This window comes from Rutidosis leptorrhynchoides, chromosome 1, assembly GCF_046630445.1.
Source record: "Rutidosis leptorrhynchoides isolate AG116_Rl617_1_P2 chromosome 1, CSIRO_AGI_Rlap_v1, whole genome shotgun sequence".
NCBI classification, from domain to species: Eukaryota; Viridiplantae; Streptophyta; class Magnoliopsida; order Asterales; family Asteraceae; genus Rutidosis; species Rutidosis leptorrhynchoides.
Window position 1 is genome coordinate 259,947,898 of NC_092333.1, and position 27,352 is coordinate 259,975,249.

Genomic DNA, 27,352 nt, shown 5'->3' on the forward strand with positions numbered 1-27,352 from the left:
AATTATCGTACCAAAGACGAAAGAAATTCTTCAGTGATATAAAACACTATTTCTGGGAAGATCCACATCTGTTTAAAAGTTGTCCCGATGGAATAATACGCCGATGTGTATTTGGAGATGAAGCTAGTAAAATATTAAACCATTGTCACACAGGACCAACAGGAGGGCATTATGGGCCTCAACTAACAGCTAGAAAAGTTTATGAAGCTGGATTCCATTGGCCTACAATTTACAAAGACACACACCTTCTTTGCAAATCCTGTGATGCTTGTCAAAGGGCCGGAAAAATAAGTCAACGTGATGAAATGCCACAAAATGTCATCCAAGTATGTGAAGTATTTGACATTTGGGGTATTGACTTTATGGGTCCATTTCCAAAATCTCATAATAATCTATATATACTCGTAGCCATTGATTATGTATCTAAACGGGCGGAAGCACAAGCTCTCCCAACTAACGATGCACGAGTTGTAGTCAACTTTTTAAAACGTCTTTTTGCAAGGTTTGGAACACCGAAAGCTTTAATAAGTGATCGGGGAACTCATTTTTGTAATAATCAACTTGAGAAAGTTCTCAAACGTTATGGAGTAACTCATAAAATCTCAACCGCATATCATCCACAAACAAGTGGACAAGTTGAAAATACTAACCGAGCATTAAAAAGAATTCTAGAGAAAACCGTAGGATCAAATCCGAAGGAATGGTCCATGAAATTGGAGGATGCACTCTGGGCTTTTAGAACAGCCTACAAAACTCCAATTGGAACCACACCTTTTAGACTTGTTTATGGAAAAGCATGTCATCTTCCAGTAGAAATTGAACACAAAGCATTTTGGGCTTTGAAGACATGTAATCTTGATTTACATGAAGCTGGACGTCTACGATTAAGTCAACTAAACGACTTAGAAGAATTAAGACATGAAACATACGAAAATTCGTTAATCTATAAAGAAAGAACGAAGAAATGGCATGATAAAAGAATCAGAAGTTTAAAAGAATTTAAAGAATGAGACAGAGTTCTTCTTTTCAATTCACGATTCAAGCTATTTCCTGGAAAATTGAAATCAAGATGGTCTGGACCATTCATAGTCAAAAGAGTTTTCCCATACGGAACGATAGAATTAATAAATTCAAATGGGATTGAATTTAAAGTTAATGGTCACAGAGTTAAACACTACATAGATAGTCCGATGGAATTCGACAATGAAGTTAATCACAATTTTGATACCACAGCTAACTAAGTGTGGGGAGAATCAAGTATTTAAAGGATAATATGTATTTCTGTTAGAGTTAGATTGTCTGTTTTCATGTAGTTCTCGAAAATGGAACTCGAATGGTCTTTCCCTAGCAGACCCTAAAGAACTAGTCTTCTCCCCCTATTCTGAATTTTAATTTTTTTTAGGAAATGAAGACTGCCTGTGAACTAAACCATGGTCTAATGATACACGCTTTGATCACTAAACGTAATAATGACATACTCCCGAGTGAATTAGTATCAGTAATCAGAGAAAGAATGGACGGAGTTAGAAAAGAATCCAGATGTGAAGATAATAAGTTACAATTTGGTAAAGGAAAATCAAAATCCGCAGCGAAAAGAAGAGCACGACACCTAGAAAGATGTCACAAATGCGGAAAATGGTCACATGGAGGTAAATGTTCAAATAATCAAACCTATTCAAATACCGAATTTGTTACTTTATGTAGAGACGGACCGTTCATATGTTTAGAAGAAAAGACACTGAATGCTCGAGGTTACGCCTATGTAGCTATGGAAAACCAATTAAACCGACTATCTTATGAATGGGATAGATCATATAACTAAGAATAGTATCTCACAGGTAAGTCTGTACAGTTTTTATTTTTTATTTATTTTTATTTTTAACCTTTTGATAATAAACGCTAATTTGTTCGCTATAAAGTATTAAATTGGTATTAAATAAAATTAGGTTTGGCGACCGAAATTATTGATATCATTCAAAAATTTATTACATCACTGCGAAATTTAACGTTTATTCTTAAGGTATAAATATCTTTAATCAATCAACCCAAAATATTTCAAAAATTCGTCATGAGTTAAATTAGGTCTTGGAACCGAAATTACTTTACCGAAAAGAGGGGCACATATTTTTGATAATATTTGATTGATTAAAGTGGGATAAAAAGCCAAAAAGATTTTTAATTTTATTTTTACCATATTTTTAAAATTAATATATAAATCTTAAATTAATATTGTAAACTTTGTAAAAACAATATATTTAAAATTATAAATATTTGAAAAATTAATATAAGTTTGGTGTGAATTTATAATATGAATTTTTAAATTAAGTTTGGTGTGAATTTTTAATTTTTAAAAATATGAATTTTTTAATTTTATGCATTTCAAATTTTAAGTTTGGTGTGAATTTTTAATATTAATTTTGAATTTTATATTTAAATTGTGTGAATTTAAAAATAAAAATTTACTTTATCTCATTAAGTTAAAAATATGATTTTTAAAATTCGTCGTAAGTTGAAGACTAGGTCATTGAACCGAAATTGCTTTACCCGAGGGAGGGACGAGAACTTTTATTATCATTATTTTTAATCTTATTGAATTAAAGTATGCCAAAAACATTAAAAAAAAAAAACCCTAAAAATCTTAGCTTTTAAAAAAATCGCTACAAAAAGACAAATTTTAAAATTTTGTCGAAGGACGGACTAGGACATCGATCCGAAACGACCTCGTCCTAAATAACAAGAGAAACAAATTTTTAAAATTAATTAATATTTTTTTTTATAAGTTAAAGATTTCTAAAAAAAAAAAAAATCCAATATGTTTGGAAACTTTGGTAAAATTTAATCATTTTTCTACGCTAATCACCCTCAATAATTTAAATTGTTACTGATTTCTTGCAAATGAGGGCATTGCAAGATCTTAAGTGTGGGAAGTGGTTAAATTCTTTCGGATTTTAAAAATTTTTGATTTAAACACTTGGTTACCATTAAAAATACTAGTAACGCAGTAGTTGTATTAGAATCTAGTGCTCTCCGATAACAAGGAACAGCCCTAGTCTTATATACTGACTACCCACTTCTAGTAAAATTTTTCAAAATTTTCAACAAAATGAATTCAAAATCATGTTTATACATATTTATGAACGATGAAAACTAGGTCATTGAGCCAAAATTATCGTTACCTCGAAAAGGACATAAATTGAGAAACAACCCAAAATGTTAGAATTCATTTAAGAATGGAATAGAGGAGAAAAAGGCAAAGAAAAACATAAATAAAAGCCAAGTGTGGGAAAACTTTACCAAGTTATTCAAAATATATCACATATTTTTGTACAAACAATTGAAAATACTTTTGTTTTGAACAATAATCAATAATCAACTGTTTTATCCGAGGAAAGAAAAGAAGAGATAGATCTACACGATGAATCAATTCCATCATTAAAAGGAAGTAAAGTCTTCCGAAAAAGACACGCGCTTCTTGATTTAGGTCATGAAGTTGTCGTCCAGACCAGCTATAGGTTGACGAAAAATCTAGAAAAGTCATCACTAAAATCGGCTGGAAATCCACGGACCTCAGCATCAAACAGGGTCGCCAGGTGGTCAGATTTATCCTAACCATGAGAAGGATTTATCTCGTACAATGGGGGGGCACCGTGCAAATTAGCTGGATAAGACTAATGAATCAGATCCCCAGAAAGGATAATCTCCTTAAAAGATCAAAAATCAGCTTTTAAGACTGATATTACTCAATCCTTGAGATTGACCTTAAAGATTGAGAATTCAAACTCATGGAATTCGATGATGTCTAAACTCGAGGTTGAACGAGAAAATATTTTGATCAAAAATACAAACCGATTTGTTTTCTGAAAACCTATTTTCAATGCGTTCATTACCATTGAACGTAAAATCCTGAGAATTCATCAGAATTCATTAGGTCACCTGAACCAAATCGGGTGTCAACCGTAAGAACGGTGGTTGCATAGCATGGTCGAAGACAGGACCTTGTGCCAGACCGAAAAATCATAGGATGATCTTTACTATTGCTCCTACCAAGGATAGTACTAGCATCCGACACGTTAAAAGACCATAATCATCTGCATGTCATTAGACATTGCCTTAACAGTTTCTTGTTCATCGCTTTCCTTTACAACCAGACGGTAGTTTACCGAAAGGTAATATACGGAACAAGTAAACTGGATGTGTGCTTTTCGATACCGGGATAGCAGTGGATTACACGAACCTAAAAGTTTTTAGCCAAAATATTGATCCACAAATATATTTTGCAACACCGATGGTGGATCAAATCAGAAAACTTATCTAGGGTAAAATCTAGAATGAATTTTCAAAAGATCAAATGTTTTCATAAAGATCCAATTTCCTTAAGGATCTAAATTTTTATAGTCATGTGGGACTGTAAACCGCCTTTCAAATGTGCACTTTGCTTTGGAAACCGAAAGTAAATCGGCTATTTGATTGCAAGTGTCGTTGACCTAAACCCAAGGCAACTATGGATGACACACCCACCTTTAACCATGGTTCTATCGTTACTATCATTGTTCATATCGCCGTATCAAAATCACTGATGTATAAAGTGTGAAGAATAAAGAAGTGATTCGTGTGATGTATTTTATTTCAAGACTGTATTGCTTGAGGACAAGCAACGCTCAAGTGTGGGGATATTGATAAGGCTAAAAAGGAACATATATTTCATAGCATTATTCCCCAAGAAAGACAAGATTTTAGTTGCAATTGTTCCATTTTCAAGTAATAATCGTTTATATCAAATAAGTGCGAAGACAAAAGGCGAAAACGACGAATTGAAGACGGAAAGGTCCAAAAAGCTCAAATGTACAAGATACAATTAAAAAGGTTCAAATTATTGATGAAGAAATTCTAAAAATGACAAGAGTACGAGTTACAAAACGCAAAGTACACGATATAAAATAGTACGAAAGGACGTTCGAAAATCCGGAACCGGGACATGAGTCAACTCTCAACGCTCGACGCAACGGTGTAAAAATTACGAGTCAACTATGCACAAGAATAAAATATAATATTTAAATAATTCATAATAAGAATAATATTAAATAATAAAAAGTTGTTAATTGAGCATAGTTCAGGGGTCATAAATGAAAATTCAAATTTATAATTTGCCTATAAAAGGCAATGTTTTCGTTCAGTTTTAGGTACACCTTTTTCAATCCAAAATCTATCTATACTCTCTATCGTAATATAAATATAAATATTATAATAATAATTTTAATTTTAATTTTAAATTATAATAATAATAAGATTATGATAGAGAATATTTTGATTGTGTAAGTCGAAATTCTGTCCGTGTAACGCTACGCTATTTTTAATCATTGTAAGTTATGTTCAACCTTTTTACATTAATGTCTCGTAGCTAAGTTATTATTATGCTTATTTAAAACAAAGTAATCATGATGTTGGGCTAATTACTAAAATTGGGTAATTGGGCTTTGTACCATAATTGGGGTTTGGACAAAAGAACGACACTTGTGGAAATTAGACTATGAGCTATTAATGGGCTTTATATTTGTTTAACTAAATGATAGTTTGTTAATGTTAATATAAAGATTTACAATTGGGCGTCCCTATAAATTACCATATACACTCAATCGGACACGATGGGCGGGGTATTTATATGTACGAATAATCGTTCATCTAACCGGATACGGGAATGGATTAATAGCCACTAGAATAATTAAAACAGGGGTGAAATTATGTACAAGGACACTTGGTATAATTGATAACAAAATATTAAAACTTTGGGTTACACTCAGTCGACATCCTGGTGTAATTACTAAACAAAGTATTAAAATCTTGTTACAGTTTAAGTCCCCAATTAGTTGGAATATTTAACTTCGGGTATAAGAATAATTTGACGAGGACACTCGCACTTTATATTTATGACTGATGGACTGTTATGGACAAAAACCAGACGGACATATTAAATAATCCAGGACAAAGGACAATTAACCCATGGGCATAAAACTAAAATCAACACGTCAAACATCATGATTACGGAAGTTTAAATAAGCATAATTCTTTTATTTCATATTTAATTTCCTTTATTTTATATTTAATTGCACTTCTAATTATCGCATTTTTATTGTTATTGTATTTAATTGCACTTTTAATTATCGTACTTTTTAATTATCGCAAGTTTATTTTATCGCACTTTTATTATTCGCAATTTCATTATCGTTATTTACTTTATGCTTTAATTTAAGTCTTGTATTTATTTTTAATATTTTACATTTGGTTTTAACTGCGACTAAAGTTTTAAAATCGACAAACCGGTCATTAAACGGTAAAAACCCCCCTTTATAATAATAATATTACTTATATATATATATATATATTTCTTATTTTTACAATTATTGTGTGTAAAAAAATATAGTGTTATACTTCACGAGCTCCCTGTGGAACGAACCGGACTTACTAAAAACTATACTATAATACGATTAGGTACACTGCCTATAAGTGTTGTAGCAAGGTTTAAGTATATCCACTCGATAAATAAATAAATAACTTGTGTAAAATTGTAGCATATTTAATAGTATTTCGCACTAAAAATAATACTATTTTGTATACACCCCCTACGACATCAAGAGTACCTAGACTTATGAGCCTCATCTAAAACAAGTTGTCGTAGATCACCAAACTTCGGAACCCAAAGGCATCCCGTAAAATATCGAGTACCATCGGTTCGTACCTCTAACTGTTTACTCAAGCCTCGGACCTTCCCGTTAAAAAATTCTCCTCCTTCAAGGCTTCTTGTTGTGCCTCAAGCATCTGCCTTGCGAGGTTTATTCGAACGGTCATATTTAAGGCCCTAAACCTATGAGGATCAGTCCTCTCTTTACGACTTAATGTATCGGCCACAACATTAGCCTTCCCCGGATGATATAAAAGTTCACAATCATAATCATTCAATGTCTCAGTCCATCTTCGTTGCCTCATACTCAACTGTTTCTAATCAAGGATATGTTGAAGACTTTTGTGATCGGTGTACACCGTACTTTTGACCCCATAAAGATACTGTCTCTAAATCTTAAGCGCAAACACAACAGCTCCCAATTCTAAATCATGGGTTGTATAATTCTGTTCATGGATCTTTAACTGACATGATGCGTACGCAATAACTTTATTTCACTGCATCAAAACACAGCCAAAGCCCTGACGCGATGCATCACAATAAACAACAAAGTCATCATTACCCTCAGGTAGTGACAATATCGGAGCGGTAGTCAACTTCTTCTTCAAAATCTGAAAAGCATTCTCTTGTTCATCCTTCCACTCATACTTCTTCCCCTTGTGCGTTAAAGCAGTCAGAGGTTTCGCTATACGAGAGAAATCTTGAATGAACCTTCTATAGTAACCTGCCAACCCTAGAAACTGACGAATCTGAGTAGGAGTTTTTGGAATTTCCCACCTTTCAATCGCCTTAATTTTAGCAGGATCAACTTGTATTCCCTGTTCACTAACAACATGTCCAAGGAATTGAACTTCTCTTAACTAGAAAGCACGCTTAGAGAACTTAGTGTACAACTCTTCTTTTCTCAATAAATCAAGCACTAACTTCAAATGTTCTTCGTGCTCTTCATCATTCTTAGAATAAATAAGGATGTCGTCGATGCAAACAATAACAAATTTGTCCAGATAGGGTCTACACACACGGTTCATGAGGTCCATGAACACAGCAGGTGCATTTGTCAATCTGAACGGCAGAACAAGGAATTCAAAGTGACCATAACGGGTGCGAAAAGCAGTTTTTGGAACATCAGATTCTTTAACACGCAACTGATGATAGCCGGAACGAAGATCGATCTTAGAATAAACAGACGAACCTTGAAGCTGATCGAATAGATCATCGATTCTCAGAAGAGGGTAACAGTTTTTAATAGTAAGCTTGTTCAATTCACGATAATCAATACACCATCGGAACGATCCACTCTTCTTCTTAACAAACAAAACAGAAGCTCCCCAAGGGGACGAACTGGATGAATGAAATATAGTTGCAACAATGAAGGAAGAAATATATGGAGTAGTCACATAAGTGGCATAGATATTTAAGGCAATTCTCTCAAAGGAGATAACGAGGATCATGGATTTCAAAGTAAATTTTCATTACATTTTTGAAAGGAAGACGTACGAAAGGTGTGATATTTCAACGAGAGTGAACTCCCTTGCTCAATGAGCGAGGAAATCTAGGATTCATCCATATTCTTAAATTTATGTGCGGATGAAAAGAACGCGAATCATGGGTTATAAAGAATGGCCGACTCCAGGTGGGATGAATCTCCAAAAATAATTTCGTGCACCTCAAAGTATTGAATCCTAGGATTGATGTTTACGAGGGTGTTGCAGTTGACAGCGAATATTGAGAGTAGAAACTCCTCAAACGGTCTAGTGTAATATATATCCATGATACCCACTATAACAATAGTTGGGGTAGAAACCCACCTAGCGCCTTTTCTACAATAGGGTGACCACTGAGTGTATCCCAGAAAATTGATTTATCGGTCCGTGTTTCGGCCATGTCCAACCATAAGAGGGAAAATTTTATGAGCGCAAAGACTTTCCAACAAATTTTATAAAACCGGCATCCAAAGTGGCGTAAGAGTTTCTATCAATGAACTTAATGATAAGTTTCATCCTTAAACTGAGGATGAGAAGAACTATGATCCAGACACTCTGTAGGGTAATGCGAAAAGTTGATAAAATTAATCAAAGGAGTTTTGAAAAAGCTTTAAACGTTTGATGTGACAACATAAACGAAACGAAGTTCTTAGTAATTTAGAAGTATGTACAATGTGTACCATTTTATATAAAATAATCTGACTTAATTAAACAACTCAATAAAGGTGTGGTTTTAAAATAATTTTGAAGGTATAATTTAGTATGTACTAATCAAAATAGGTTAAGGTAAACTTATTCATTTGAATCTATACGTACATATGCGATTTTATAAATTGTATACATGATAAAATATTTCATTACTTCTATTCACCCATAAATCCGTGAGAACCACCCAATTAAACAAATGTGTAAAACTCCCGATGATAAACAGAGTATCTTTATTTCAGAGGTTACAAGTTGAAGTAAGATTGTGAAAGATCGAGTAAATGACCTGAATCGTCGTGCGACATTTGACCAAAAAATGTTACGAGGTCATGAAAACCAATGAGTTAAATGTTGTTTTGACTATTATAGGGACATAAGTCCTTGGGCCAAAACTGTTCCCGAGCGAAGCTGTTGCTAACAAGCGAGTTATGAAAGGGTAGAGCACGATATAGATAATCTAGTTAAGACGAGCTCCTCGTATATCAACAAATAAGATAATGAATATTTTCCCTACCCATGTAATACATCGGAATTTCTAAATGAGTAGTGTAAAAATTTTCTTTGACTCGCTTTCTATTCCTCATGTCACAATATTGGGACTTCTTTATGAATTAACGTAATATAATCACGTTGGCCTGACGCCATTATATTTCACTAATTCATAGTTCCATTCCAATAGCACTACATGAGGTCAGGACACGCGATCAACCTCGAATTTCCATACAATTTCTCTAAAACAATTTCTTAAACAATGTGCTAAGGATAGCACAAGAGACAAAAACATTGAAAGTAATGAATAGGAGTAACGATGACATAAAAATGTCTTCGAAGTACAAAGAATCTCTAAAAGTCAAGAATGATGTTTTTCGGTTCAAAAACCAAAGCACATAGGCACGTAATATAACAAGAATGTTATATACCTAAACATAATAGCTGACATTGAAATGCCGAGCATTTAGAAGTCAAGAATGACATCTCGTGTAATATAATTCAAACGTTATATACATAACCATAATAGATGACATAGAAATGTCGAGAATTTCAGAAGTCAAGATTGACATCCCTCGGTTTCACTACCCGAGGTGTTCTTATAAGGATAAGTTCGCATGAGTCGAAGAATACGTTTAAATCGGAATGGGAGTTCCTCCCAGATTCAGAACATAATAGAGATGTATGAATGATAACAATATACATACCAATACGATACAAATAATCACATAAAATAATATTTTATAGGCCGGGCTATAGACTAGACTCACTAATGCACCCTATTGACTCGGGTAACGACATCAATGCAGCCTAATTCCCTACAACCAGAGCTCTGATACCAACTTTAACGACCCGTCAAAGTACGCTTGACAACCATCATTATCTTGGTCCCACAGCTTGATCATAACTCTATATGAATTTAATAAATAACCTTGCATTCTTTATTTAAAAATGATTTCCTATAAAGGAAACCTATCAAAATATGTAAGTTTAGAAAAACCATACATTATTACTTAACCAAAAGTTGACCAAAACAAAGTCAACAGCATCCACTATTAAATGTATCAAAAGAGAATGCAAGTTATTGTTTAACAAAAGCTGCCATCATAAATATGCAGACTCTCTAAGCACAGCGGAAGCAATCAATCATGAACCTGAGAATAAAACATGCGAGTAACTGTCAACAAAAATGTTGAGTGAATTATAGGTTTAATATTGCAAACAATATTTAATTTAAACCGTAAAAATTTATGTTTGAAAACATAAAAACTCCTTTTTGGACCACAAAATTATATGTTAGAAAACATATAAAAACATTATTCCATTTACCGTGAGCTACCTGGTAACCACTTAACCATTTATTTACCCTTGCCAAACACAATAAATAATATACACCGAACAAGTGTATCTACAACAAATTACGAAGTACTAAACATTCCGATTATAAATTGCTAGCGCGACTAGCTCGAAATGGGGTTGTCAAACCCGATAGATCTATCCGTAGGATTCGCGTTCACTAGTAGAAACCAGTGATTACAGTTACCAGACTAGGAATATTTTTGTTCAACTCACAATGAATAATTTAAACCAACTTCCACTTGTGTCCAAAATATAAAATAAATTGCATGTATTCTCATCCCAAAAGATTTAAATAGAAAAATGGGACTATAACTCACCTTAATAGCAAACGAAGTAACCACACAAATATGCGAACAACAAATGAAGTAAAGTGATCAGGAATGATCACAACGCCGACCTATAAATAAAGAAGGTCGATATAAATAACTAACTTAGGTCAAGTCTTAGTATGATAGCTATTGTACATGTTGCAAGTAGTCATAGAACAATACTCAACATGCATCGGTTTGATCGGAACAGCGTACGGACACACACTTTCTATTTTTAGAAAGTTTCTATTTTTAGCAGGTTTCCATTTTTGGAAAGTTTCTATTTTTGGAAAGTTTCTATTTTTGGAAAGTTTCTATTTTTGGAAAGTTCCTATTTTTGGAAAGTTTCCAAATTTAGAAAGTTTCTGTTTTTAGAAAGTTTTAAGTTAGGAAAGTTTCCTTATTTAGAAAGTTAACGAAAGTCAACTGAAAGTCAAAGTCAACCGAAAGTCAACTCAAAAGTCAACCTTGGTCAAACATAGTCAACGTTAATTTTAAAAGTGTAAGTTGTAATAATAATGTAAGTTATAATGTTTATTAAAGTTAAATATGTCTAATTATGTCATAACATAAGTTTAATTAAATTAAAATGAATTATTAAAGTTAATATAAGTTTAAATGATATAATTAATATAACATAATTAATTAATTAATTAATTAATTAAATATTAGTCATAATATAAGTATTATTAATTAATAATAGATTTTAAATCATATCATAAGTATTATTAATTAATAATGAATTATTAATCATATCATAAGTTTCTAATTATAATTATTAAATTATAAGTATTTAATAATTAAATTATAATTAAATAATAACTAAGCCTTATAATAATTAAAAATTAATTAATCTTTATTATAAGTCTTATAATAATAATCTTATAATATAAGTTTAATACTTATCATAAGTATTTTCCATTAATAATAAAAGTATTATTAATCATAAGTTTAATTAAAATGTTAATTAAATCATAAGTAATAATTAAATGATATAATAAATATATATCATAAGTCTTAAATTATAATAATTACTTTTTATATCATAAGTAATTAAATGATAATGAAATTCATTATTTATATCATAAGTTTAATAATTAATCACAAGTTTTAAATCAAAAGTTCATCGGGTCGTATCTTGAGCCCCAGGTGTCGGTTTTCGGCGAGCCTTACATATATCTCTGCCTAATCAAACCACCCGACACTTCGGTACACTCAAGAACACACCAAGAATAGCCCACAAGTCGTGGTGATCAGCCAAGACATCACTTGAAACTTTAATTCAATCAAAATCGTGTTTTAGACGCAACGGGTGTTTCGTGGCTCGGATTTAGATGACCCGAACATGAAAGTTCGTCCCATCATTGATCCTAACACACTAACACACCCTAAAGTCACCAAATATGGTCACAAAGTCGGACCAAACCTGGTTCATACCAATATCGCATTTCAATCTTAACAAAATACCACTTTGATCATATCTAGGGCTCCGGGAATCGAAACGACATGAATCCGGAGTCTAAAATTAATGTCTTGATGAGAGGAACTCATCTAGATACTTTATTTTAACTTTTATAACAGTCACAATATCAGAAATACACGAAATAGCTGCTGTCCCAATTTTATCAAACCGAAAACATGTGTTTATGAGTAATTCTATGCATACAAACACCATTACAACAACAAGTAATCATCATACTATTAAAATATAATCAAAATACAGAAAAATAAAGAAAAATTGAAAAGCTAGGGTTAGGGTTTATACCCTAATCAAGAATTGATTTATATGAACGCGTAGAGAAGAACGGGAGCAATCCGATTATGTAAAAAGTCCTATGATCCAAGCTTGATTTGATGATGAATGATGGTGATGTTGGTGCTGTAGGTGATGGCCAAAGAAGCAAGGAGGAGGAGAAAATAAAATAAAATGGTTGCTAGGTTAGAATGAGATGGATTTTGTGGTTTTGAGCAAAATAATCACAAGTTACAAGGAATGGAAAAACCAACCCCTCCCTTGGGAGGTCTGGACGAAAATGGTATGGGGTGGGCCCCATATGGCCCAAATTTCATAAATGAAGGAAGTCTTGTGGCCCAAATGCCTGAACGAAGCCCAAAACGCGAAAACACGACTACGCGATTGAAAATTCGGAGATATAACAAATACGCGACGAAAAATATATATAAATGCTATATATAATCATATGATATTAAAATATCATATTTAAAATAATTAGGATTTAAAAATCCCAAAAGCTCGACCGTTGGTTTGAAAACCGAAAAGATTCGCCGAATAGAAATCCGTGATACGTAGAAACGTACGATTTAGAATATGAATACAAATATTCATTTAACACATAATAATTAATATATTATTACAAAAATAATAATATAGGTCATAGAAATGACGTGGCATGAATAACAGTTAACGGTCTTTAAATAATTAACGGTAAAAGATAACGGAAAAAGTAGGGTCGTTACAGTATTTGATCGAAAACATAAGGACGTTTCTTGTCCGGTAAAAAGAAAATCATCGGTGAAGAAACTGCCATTAAACATATTCTGTCGTTCCACGACTGTGATAAAACTAACGTATTTGATAAAGTATCTATGTTGAAGGAGAAGTAGTGCAGATCTGAAAATAAATTAGGTAGAAGGGATAGATAAAAGAGAAGGTACTAAAATTGACAATTGTTAATAGTGTTATGTAATTTGTTAATAGTGTGTAGAGGTTTTTAATTTTTGTTAAGGTTAAAAGTGTAATGATTTTTTTATTTTTTTGAAAAGCAAACGGAAAGATATTTATTAACCACCATATATGAGTATAAGAGAGCATGTGAGGCCATGCTATATATTGAGGTTATTTATATCAGAGGTCGAACATACATGCCAAAAACTAGAAAGCGAAGTTAACAGAGTAGCATTTGGCCTTTATCTATTCAGTTTTCAACCGTGGTCATAGAATGAACTAAACTTGCTGTAACCAAATAGACTTGCTGTAAATTAATTTTTGATTTTGAATGATCTAATTTTGGATTGAATGATTTATAGTCTGAGAAAGAGTAAGAAAAAGAAAAGATGAACGTGGAAGAAGATGATCAAAAGTAGAAGATAATGAAATAGGTTAAAGAGAGAAAATAAGACGCTATTACCATCATGTGCAAGTCATGTGCATCACTTAAACGTTAAAATTAACAGAAGTTAGTAAAATAGACTCCCGTGAAACAAGTACAAACCACATTGACCCCCAAGGCGAAACAATTCTTTTAGACTCCACTGTTATTTCGAACATACCACAGGGACCCCCGTGTAATTTTGTCAAAAAAATATCACAATAATATGAGTACAATACTATTTTAATACATGCTATCTATAGTTTCTATTAAAATCCTATAATGATGATGTCATTATTAGGCTAATTCTTTTGTTAAGAAAAAATCAAAAAGAAAAAAGAAAAAATCTAAGCAATCTTGATGATGTCATTAACATTAATTAAATTTTTTATTTATTTAAGTTAAATGAAATTCACTTAGCTATACGTAAAGATTCCGTATGTTTAGCAATTAATAATATAGATTTATTGTTATCCATAATTTAATTTGATGTTATACTGTTAGTTAACGATTCATGCCTATAAATTTGGCAACACTCTAAATATTAGCATAAAACGATATCAACTAGCTTTAAAAAATATAAAGAGATTCTCACTATAATCAGTTTATGGAATTCACGAGGGCATGAATAATACTAATGATTTTAAAGGCATGTTTAGTAAAGGTTTCATTTACATATAAATTGATTTTAATAATTATTTAAAGGAATCATTACATTTAACTCTTATTTAATTGTACGTATGAAATTTATTTTATAGTATAATATAAATCTCTAAAATAATAATGTCATAAATAAGGATTATTCAAGTTTTAAAAAAATTAAAAAAGAAATAAAAAATTTCTAAGCCCTAATGATAATGTCATTAAAATAGTTAATTATTTTTAATAAAAATATTAACATGTTAATTGTATAATATATGAAGCATTACGTAATCTTATGATAAAATAACCTATGATCATATGTACAATATTTGAAGCATTATGTACAATCTTATGGTAAAACACTCTCATGATCATATGTCGAAAATTTAAAACAAATTGTACAATATTTTACAAAACACACCATGAACATATGTACAAACTTTGAAGCATATTGTACAACCTTTATATAATAATTGTATTTCAGTTTTAAAAAAAAATTAAAGATGCATTTGTTATTACTAATAATAATTATTAAAAATATAAATAATCAATTTAGAACAAACTTTATTACTTCTTTCGTCCCATCTTAAGTATCCACCTTTCTTTGAGCTGTCCCATTTGAAGTATCCACTTGATGTTTCAACCAATCAGAAGAGGTTATTCTGAAGAGAAGATTTTTGATTGATGAAGAATGAAGTTGGTGAAATTTTCAAAAACTTTGTGCAAAAAGTAACTGGACACTTGTAGTGGGGCGGATAGAGTATTATTATATTATTATTATTATTCAAATATAGGTTTTCTTTACCGGATTAATTACATTACATATGTTTGCGAAATACATGTCTTAATAAAATGTTGTAATGTAACTTTAATGATAAGAAAAATAATAATTGTGATCAAAATTGGAAGAAAGTGGTGGGAGAATAAATATAGTTTATTTATTCTGACTAAGTTTAGTATATCAATATGTTTGTAAAAACGACGACAAGTTTCTTAGTCGGAATATGTGGTTCCACGGGTCATTAAACTAAATGATTTTAGTATTTTCGTAACTTAATACCTAAAACATATCATTAAACTGTTTGGTTTAAACAAACTTGTGATTCCACGGGTCATTTTACTAGTATAAATTATAAATTTATAAGTATAATAAATAATAATGTCATATTTACTTTTTCCGGGTTACTATGTCTATTAGAATTATGAGACATTATGTTATCGATTACTATTTTTTAAAGCCAAATGTATGGATCGACTTACAAGTTTAATCAAGACTGGATCTTATCTAAGGGCCCAAAGTTACTAATCAGTTTTGTTATATCAACAGCTTTTTAAGGAAACTGATGTCGTGCGGCCAACACTCCCGCATACAACAGGTAATACTATCGAGTGATGATACTGTTTTTTTAGAAAGAAAATTTGATGAAGCAGAAGTTTGGTCTGCTGTTAAGGCGTGCAATGGGTCAAAAGCTCCAGGACCCGATGATTTCAACTTTAAATTTTACAAGAAATTTTGGGGTATAATCAAACAGAACCTTATATGTGCAATTGATTGGTTTTGGGAGATAGGGGAGATTTCTAATGGGTGTAATGCCTCGTTTATGACCTTGATACCTAAAACCGCTGATCCAACCTAGCTTAGGATTACCGTTCGATTAGCTTGATAAATAGTTATTACAAAATAGTGGCTAAATTATTAGCTAATAGAATCAGGTTGGTATTACAAAAAATCATCGGGAATGAACAAAGTACTTTTATCTCGGAACGGTCAATTCTGGACGAGATTCTTACTTTGAATAAAAGTCTTGCGGATTTGAAGCGGAGTTGTAATAAAAGCTTCTTTTTCAAGGCGGACTTTGCAAAAGCTTTTGATAGTGTGAATTGGAAGTTTTTATTTTCAATGATTTCTCGTTTAGGTTTTGGGCCGAAATGGGTTGGTTGGATTGAAGCTTGTAATAAATCCGCATCAATCTCTATTCTCGTGAACGGGTCTCCTAACGAGGAATTCAAGCTTCAGAGAGGTATTCGTCAAGGTTATCATTTATCACTTTTTCTCTTTATTATTGCGGGTGAAGGTTTAAACTTACTCACTAAAGATGCAATCGAAAAAGGCTTGTTTTGTGGGGTTAAAATTGGTAAAGATAATGTACCGTTATCGCATCTTCAATATGCGGACGATACTATCTTTATTGGTGATTGGTCAAAAAGAAACTTTAGTAATTGTTTGAAACTACTTATGCGCTTTGAAAATGTTTCGGGACTCAAGATTAATTTTGAAAAAAGTAGCTTGTTTGGGATTAATGTAGAGGCGGCGGATGTGATTTTGATGGCTAATCGGTTTGGTTGTAAATGTGATAGTTTCCCATTCAATTATCTCGGGATACCGGTTGGTGCAAAGATGAACAATGTGAATGATTGGGAATCGATAATTAAGAAATTCCACAAGCGTTTCTCGAATTGGAAATCTAAAACGTTGTCGTTCGGGGGGTGTTTGACACTTATTAAATCGATCCTCAATAGCTTACCATTGTATTTATTCTCCACTTTACGTACACAGGCTTGTGTCATCAATTTGCTCGAAGGTTTGAATCGTAACTTCTTTTGGGGAGGGTTGGGTGAAGGAAAAAATGTCTTGGGTCAAGTGGGATAACTACCTACTTTTTTACAGGGTGGGGGGGGGGGGGGGTGGGGCTAAATATAGGGTCTTTGAAAGAAAAAAATTAGGCACTTTTAGGAAAATGGTGGCAGAGGTTCCGAACCGAAACCGATGCTTTTTTGGTAAAGATTATAAAATGTATTTTTGGGCGGGAGGGCGGGTTGGGAAACTCATCACATTTTCGAGTTGGGGCTGGTTTTTCACCTTGGAAAGATATAAATAAAATTGGCAAAGACATGGCGAATTGTGGTTTTAGTTTTAACAACTCTTTTGCAAGAACTATTGGTGATGGTATGGATACTTTGTTTTGGGAAGACTCTTGGATTGGCGATCGGTCTTTCAAAGAAAAATTTTCAAGACTTTTTCGTTTGGAGGAATTCAAAGAGGCTAAAGTTGTGACGTGGAATGGGGTAAACACGAATGTCAATTGGCATTGGATTCGCCCCACGCTTGGCAGATTTCAATATGAAGTCGCAAAGATGATTCGGCTTATTACAGGTTGTATTCGAGGCAACAATTAGCGGGATAGTTGGGTTTGGATACCAAGTGATGATAGGAAATTTTATACTAAAAGGTTAGTTAACATTCCCGACGAAAAATTGCTTGGTAATTCAGCAAATCTAGTGGAAACCAAAAGAAATAAGTTACTGCCACAATCGATCAACATTTTTGTGTGGCGAGCGATGCAAAGAAGACTTCTGGTAAGAGTAGAGTTAGATAATCAAGGTATTGATCTTCACTTGATACGTTGTCCCATGTGTGATGATGATGTCGAATCAAGGGATCATGCCTTAGTCCTATGCAAGTTCACATTCGAAATATGGGAAAATATTTATTGTTGGTGGGGTCTCGGGGGGTTCGCTTTAACAAGTGTAAGTGATTTATTCAATGGGGATGGTTACAACAACAATGGCGTAAAAGGGAAGGCATTGTGGCAAGCCGTGGAGTGGGTAACCGGATATTTAATATGGATGAATCGTAACCAAATGGTCTTTCATAATAATTTTCTGTCGAGTGCAACCTTATTTAACGACATTCAAATAAAAAGCTATGAGTGGATCTCTAAATGGGCAAAAAAGTTCAAGATTGATTGACAGCAGTGGTTAATCAATCCATCTTCTTATTGTGATATTGTATGTTAGTCAATAGGTTATCTCATTGTGTATTCGTTTTTGTACAGCGAATGTCTGTCAGAAAGAGGTAAGTTGCGTACAATAGCAACAAAGTTAAAAATTTTACCCTAAGCGAAATTGAAATTTATTCTCGGACATTATATCAACAGGAGGTTTATGGCGTTTAAAACAACGACAATTGAACGAAGGGTGGGTTAAACACCATACAAACGAAAAACCTAGGAAGATAGTCCGTGAAAAGATAAAGGGAAGTGAAAGAGAGTCAAAAGGAAAAAGGCCACGAAAGCAACATTGGGCTAAAGTACATGATGGCACTGCCACGTTAAAAGCGGTAAGGAAAAATAAAAATCCAAGAAGTGATTGCGTGGTGAATAACCCAGATAATATGGTTACCGGGAAATGCAACAAAAAGGGGCACAAGGGCTTGAAAGAAAACTGACAGGATGCGCCTTGCATGCGTAAAAATAAACGGCGCAAAAAAGCAAAATATAGTAACAGTAGGATTGATCACCCAGACATCTGTTAAAATTTTGTTATGTTTCTATTTCTGTCATTCGAATTATTTTTTTTTATTATAAATTGAATCATGCAATTTAAGCCCATAATTTGTGCATTTTTATTACTTATATGCCCTTTAAGCTGCACAGGGACATACTCTGAGTCCCAAGTGGCATAGTTTAGTTTGGTTACTAATACTATCTCTAATGGTAACAGTAGTAAAACATTGGTTTGTTTCAAACGCTTGTATACCGCGCAAGACGGAGACTTGCAAAGTCATAACTATAATATACAAGTTTAGTTACTTGTTCATATCACGGACATTGGATTGTCCGGAAGACTCTTGAAATAAGCATTGGGTTGCTTATATAGACGGATTCGATATTGGTTTATCAATGCGTACAAATAATTTAAAACTCAAGAGTATAATATGTATAAGCATTGGTTTGCTTTGATAATATGTAAGAATAAAAAGATCATGCGCATATAGAAGGGTCGCTCTCGTCATATGCGAATGATATTTATTCCCATGCTGTAATGCGCATACGAATGCAAATACGCCGCTTATAAATTTGCAAACAAATATGAAACGCATATAGAAAAATATATTCAAATATTCGTACACGATAAGTAGAGCAATATTTATATCAAAATGCCTTCAGCAAACAGAAAATCTTTTATACTCCAACATCGTATAAGAAAAGGCAGATAACTATAAAGGATAGAATTCTACTCTTCCGCATATCGTTTAAAATAATTATTTCCTACTAATATACTAAGGGTGGCTTAATTAGAACGGTGCCCTACACTAAGGAGAATATACAATCCTTGCCCGCAGCGATCAGACGTATATCCCGCTTTTAAAACAAAAAAAAATAAATATAGATATAGGGATGTGAAACCCTTAAACTACCAGGGCCCATCCCTCGCTGGCAAAAAAACAACATATTGGGAAGCGGACAATCACTGCCCCTCCAACCCACCGCCTGCCAACCTATGCAAGCATATCGTCAACCACTTGACGGGATGAAAATTTTCGATTTTTAGCCAATTCCTCCAAACGAGGAATCCTTAAACTTGCTAAAGCCGCACAGGCTTCCGTACACTTTCCGTCAGCATCCTCTACAAGCTCATCTGAAATGGGTGTCGGAATAATATCCGGCACAGCAAGGTTTGATTTCACAACATCCCAAAAGCGCGATCGCTCAAGAGCACGTGCAGCAACTATAGCCTTACCAAACACAATGCGAATACTCAGACAAGCCATAATATGCTTCGCAATCTTAGGAAGACCGGACCTTAGGATCGAGTATTCAGATTTGAGGCTCGAGTATTCAGCTTTGAGGCTTGAGCATTCAGGTTGAGGCTTGAGCACTTGGTCTTCAGATCATCACGCTCGTTAACAACTCTTTGGCTCTCCGCATTCAACTCCTTAAGCTATTTTTTAAACTGGCAGTTTTTCGATGATGCAGTACCAAGTTGTAGGGACAGATGATTCACTTACGACTCAAGATCAGCACGAACAGTTTCAGAATGCTTGATTTCATTCAATAAACGCTGGCACTCACCCTCAAGATGAGTATTCCTATCTTCCACTTTTAAACTGGCAGCAACCTCCTCATGAAGCTGTTCAGAAATATGTTTTTTCTCAGCATCAAGCTTGACAAACTCCCTTTGCTCACGCGATAGATGTTTATGAACAAGAATTATGGAATTAGACTTTTGTTTCAGACGGCTAATATATTTGGCAAGATTAAGCATCGTGGCTTGCGTATCAATGAAAAGATCTTGCTCAGGAGAAAGATTCTCAAACTTTGCAGCAAGATTGGAAGGAGCGCATGCACCTAGATGCGAGAATTGTTGGGAAAAAGTGGGGACAGATATCTTAAAAAACTCCTCAAAATAATCCAGATTCATGTCAGGTGATAAAGAAAAGCTGGTCGGAATGTTGAGTCGAGCATGCTTGTTGCGGCTAGTATCAAGTGAAGAGGCGTCCGAATACAAGTTGGTGTGCCTTTGGAATGGTGGAAGCCCGCAGGAAACATTTGGATCTACAGTTGATTGATGGAGAACGGGATAATTTGGAACAGTTTGGGATACTTGGGCTTCTGAAGCAGGGGCACGGTTGACAGATTGCACCTCTTGGTCAATTTCAATCGGATTGCTAATATCTGCAACATAAGGAATTACAATAAAATATATCTATAATAATAATGAATGAAAAATAGAAATGTTCTAAAACAGAGCATACAAGGCGCTTACCTATGATTGGCCTTTTTTCGGCCGCTTTCGAAGTTTCAACAACAGGGGATCGCTAAATTTCAACAAAGGAAGACACGTCGGTTTCTCTCTCTTGACGTAGACTGGTTGTCCTGCGCTTCGAAGTAGCAGGAGCAGCTGGATTAGTTGAAGCCTTGATAATATCTGGGTGCACATCAGAGTCAGTATCATGCAGATCTTTCTGTCCATAAGCAACGCCATCGGACGTCTTCAACAGCATGAACTCGTTCAAGTCCATCTCTGCAAATACATGAATACATACAAATATGAGAAGAAGGGAATTAAACATACACCCTATGTAATTTAATTAAAAAAGGGATATACCCTTCTTGTTCTTAATTATAACAGGACGCTTATCAGAACGCGCCTAGTGGGTTGAAATGCAGCCGATAACTAAGGGGACATTGGGATAAACGCGAGATGGAAGCTGAAGGTTAAGGCAAGACTTATAAAATTTGTCTTCCTCAGCAGGAATCGGCAGAGGTTTATTTTTCTCCCCCTTCTTGCCAGAATACCAGAAGAGAATGCTATTAAACTCTTCAGAAATACAAGTAGCTTTAACAAAGAAAAATGATTTTTCCACGCCCCCTTCACGCCCTGTTTTGGGGTAGGCAACATTATCAAAAGAATACCAGCTCTCATCACTCATAGAGGCACGAAACAGATTGGTAAAAATGGCTAAAGACGGCTTCTGACCGTTGGCACGACACTACATTTCAAAAATAGAAATGCGATTGGCACCATACGGGTGAAGTTGGCTAATACCGATCGAATAGTGGCGAAGAACGTCCATGAAAAAAGGGGTTGGAGGAATACGGGTGTTACCGAGCTCCATAACTTTGTCGTAGACTGCAATCATTAGCTCCGGTGGTTCATTAGCCCGTTGGCCATTTAAGGGGGCAATCGGGGAATATTGCTCAAGAGGAGGATATTGTTGCACGATTCGGCAAATCTCTGATTCATTAATCGACGACTCTATATCCTTGACGTTCTTGTTAGAAGACATGGCAGATCGGTGCAAGATTAAAAAACGTAAATAAAAGAAGGAAGAAAAGAAAGCACGGACCTTCGGATAATCGAATACGAACGGAAAAGTAAATGGCTGCCAGAAAAAGAGCAAATATTTGAAAATCGAGAGGAGCGTGTAAAACCCAAAAAGGGTAATTTGGCTATTTATAGGCAAGTATAAATGAAAATGACACGGATAATTCTTCAGCGTACACGTGTCACAATCTACGTGAATTAACAATCGGCGTACAATAGCAACTCTAGACAGTTGCATACGCTGTCATCATTATCTTTAGGGTAAATAGTGAAAGTTGTCACCTCGGGTGAAGGAATTACAGTCGAAAGGATGATTTTTCAACTATACGAATATATTGCATTTAATGCAAACGGCGGTTGGTTACACATACACGCATATAATGTCCTATGTGTCTCGCCAATACGTTAAAATACACAATCCTAAGATCTGAGGTAATCATTGGGCATTATTCGGTGCTATTATTTTATTAGTTCGACGCTATATACTTATTGGCATTGTATATAACATCGAACTGGGGGGACTTAATGATACGCATATTCGCAAGACTATGCGGATTGCGCATCCAAATCCCTAGACCGCACACAAAATGCCATATAAGGCGTGTGGGATGGGTATAGCTGCACATTATTCGCCTATACCATCTGATGTGAGTTTCGTACATTTGCATAAGGGTCCGGTTCATTCTAGAAGAATGTACGGTATAGCCGATATGGATTCTTTTCCTTAAATAACGAAAGTTAGTTGGGACAAGATCACATTTAATTAGGGAAGAGATTCTACCGAAACCCTAATTCGTGAGCCTATAAATACATAGCTCATGAACCCTAATAGAGATATTCATTCGTTTACTCATACGCAAACCACAGCATACAAATCTCCATCGTACGAATAAAGCTTCTTACGATCTTAAAGAATTTCACGTATGTCTCGCACTATGAAACCTTCATGTCTTAGGGCCACTCAACCTCGTATGCTAGGTTGTTGGTGGACTCTCAAATCGGCCACCCTGTCGGAATCAAAACGATACCGATATGGGTTACCCACGACTAAGTGTCAGAGGTTCGAATATTGTTAGTCCTTAAACCCCTTTATGCACTCAAGCATAGGTTCACCTTGACCCCGAGAAAATATGCTTGACCAAACATGTTAATATGAATGCTAAATATTTCCTCGGGTATTACCTACCCGTTAAAATATTTTCACCATTAACAGTTTGTACAAAGAATTTCTAATTACGATTCTTATGAAAATATATATACATATATATTTTCTTCAGATGTAATCATGGATTTAATGAGTAGATATAATGTTAACTCATCTGATTTACGGTTAGAACTAGAGTACATAATCTTTAAAACATTAGAGATTACATAATTATCATGTCGAACGAAGATAAATAATGTAGAACGTCATGTAGAACGATGATTATACTCGAGGTACAGAATGAGATGTTGAGGCATGTGGTGTTGAAACTTGGGTTGTTGGTGGTACTGTTGGTGCTAGTGATGTTGCTAAAGCTGGTAAGTTTTGCACCATATTCTCCAAATTGATTACTCGAGCGCGAAGCTCGTTGGCTTCTTCTATCACGCCGGGATGATTGGCGGTTGAAACAAGCGGATTTATAAGGTTTTGAATATGAGATAATATATAATCATGGCGAGATATTCGGGAAATGAGGGTAAAAATGGTGTTTCGAACAGGTTCGCCGGTAAGTGCTTCAGGTTCTTCGCCAAGAGGGCAATAAGGTGAGTGGAAAGGGTCACCTTCTTCTTGCCTCCAGTGATTAAGTAGGCTACGAACCCATCCCCAATTCATCCAAAATAGATGATGGCTGATTGGTTGGTCCATTCCGGTCACACTGCTTTCAGAGCTTAAGTGAAAATCCATATTGGAATAGCTGTCGGGAGCCGAGGAGCTTGAACTAGTTGCGAGTTCCATCTTTTACGGTTAGATAAAGGGTTTTCGATATGAAATGATTTTTGGATATCAGATGATATTCTAATTACATAGAATACCTATGTATAGTACAGAGGATCCCGTAGATTACGGAGGAAATTAAGGAAACATGTCAGACAAGGTTTAATGTGATGGAATATGAATTTGTCTGTACACCATCTATGCAATAGTTGCAATAAGACGTGTCAAGACTGAATATGATAGATAGATATTTTTCGACAAGGAATGATAAGCAAAACTTTTGACATGCATACCAGGTTCAAGTCCAGACTTACTAATATATCCTAACAACTACCAGGTCGAATTCCAGACTCATTAATGCATCCTAACAACTACTAGTTAGACACACTAATGCAAGACCTGGTTCGCTAAGACCACCGCTCTGATACCAACTGAAATATAGTGGGGACGCATCCCACTTAGTGCCTTCCTAGCTAACCGCCTGGTGACCACTGAGCGTACCTCAAACACTGATTTTACTGCCCTGCCTCTCGGCAAAGCCAACCATATTCAGACCGCGAGGAGTAAGAGCCAATGCTTCGTCACAGGTAACACTGTGAGAACCCCCTCTACGATTAAGCTGACGAGACAGCTTAAACCAGCTCTGATACCAACTGAAAGGACCCGTTCATACCAATTATAAACGATTCACAATAGTTGATTTCATTGCGAGGTATTTGACCTCTAAATGATACATTTTACAAACATTGCATTCGTTTTTGAAAGACAAACTTTCATTTCATCGAAAGTTGACAGGCATGCATACCATTTCGTAATATCCAAACCATAAATGACTTAATAATAATCTTGATGAACTCAATGACTCGAATGCAACGTCTTTTGAAATATGTCATGAATGACTCCAAGTAATATCTCTAAAATGAGCAAATGCACAGCGGAAGATTTCTTTCGTACCTGAGAATAAACATGCTTTAAAGTGTTAACCAAAAGGTTGGTGAGTTCATAGGTTTATCATAAAACAATAAAATTCATCATTTTGATAGACCACAAGATTTAAATACAGTACACCTATCTCGTGTACTAAACCATTTTTCATAATGCTTGGCAGAGTAGGTTCGCATCCTTTTCTCCCCCGTAGGTTGCCTCGCGATTTTTAATAGCCGTAAACATATCTCGTGCACAAAAATAACATACACATAACCTGTGTATAAAATCATTCTCTCGATACATAACATTCACTTTGCTTTCATTGCCTGGCTTGGTAACCGACCTTAACATATAATGCGCATCAATAATATCCCCAAAACAGAACATCTCGTCTGTATAATTTATAAACTTCGAAGTACTAAACACCACGCCCACTAGCTCATCCGTCTAGTGAACATTCTGGGTGTGGGTGTTAAACCCGGTAGCTACCTTTAGGATTCGCGTGAATTAGGGCCATACCCGTTTTCTAATTCTTAGGTTACCAAGCAATAATAATCAGGGGAAATATTCACAACAATTAGTGGCAATTATAACGTCTAACTAATTCAATAATAATTCACAGAACTTTTGTCTGCATAATAATTCATTCGAGGAATGTTTTGCTTGTGTCATATCGCGTCAAACATTTATAAAAGCATTTCATGTATTCTCAGTTAAAAATATATTTCAAAAGCATTTAATAAAGCAGTTGTAAAAACAGCGCATGTATTCTCAGTACTAAAAATATAAAGAGTTAAAGGGAGTAAATGAACTCACGATACAATATTTTGTAGTAAAAATATTCATACGACGAAACTGAACAATGCAGGGTTGGCCTCGGATTCACGAACCTATATCATTTATATATATATTAACACATATAATTAACATGTAATAGTAATCAAACCAGTTTAGTAATCATATAATATATTACTTATTAAAGTAGTAATGTATCTATTATTTCCCATGTTGTATATATATATCTATATATAGGTTATTTTTATATGATATATGAAAATAGTAAATTTAGATGTACTTATGATATATATAATAATTATATTTTTATATAACTATCTTTTGTTAAAATAATATTTATAACAATAAAAAAATGTTTAATAATAATAATAATAATAATAATAATAATAATAATAATAATAATAATAATAATAATAATAACAATAATAATAATGATGGTAATAGTAATACTACCTCAAACAAGTAGCCCTTAAAAAAATGCCCAAGTCCGGGTTTGAACCCGCGACCTCCCGCTAACCCGATAACAACGTAAACCATTCATGTGTCTGTTTTTCCTGATTAATATGATACTTATATTTATATAACCCCTTTTCTTCCGGTTTCCCTTTCTTCTCTTTTTCTAAAAAAAATGCAACAACCGGGACTCGAACTCGCGACCTCTTGTTAACCAGACACACCCTCAACCATCTGTTCTGCTGCTTCTTTTCTGAATTAAAACACAGCCTAAATTCTTTTAGCCTATTATATCTGTCTGTCTCTTCTTCTTCTAAAACTTAATCAAGCAGAGGTATAAACAACCATAACAATAATTAAATTGTTTGGTTTAGGTCTTGTAATCGAAACCGGCACATACGTATCATCATCATTTACCAATTCCTATCATGACATAAAATCATTATCACCATTTTAATCTGAAATCTTTCATCATACGTCTACATAAACCTCATCATTTAACCATCATCCACTCGTCTTATTAAATCACGTATCATCATCTTCTCAAGCTATTTCATCATCAATCGTTATCATATAACCTCATCATCATTATACGATTATCATGATCATCTCATTATCTTAATCACCTCGTCACTCTTCATTCATCATTACGTATCACTATCAACTATAAAATCTTCAATCACCCAACATCAAATCGTGTAACATAAAAAAATACATAACTTTATCTCTTGTTACCCATATTGGTCATACATGTCGGCCACTAATCTATCATTTGTAAATTGTAATTGGCCCACTAGTAATTATATACTAAAAATTGCATCCTTCACATTTGATCATTTCATATTTGTTAAAATAAAACAAGAAACTAGTGGTAA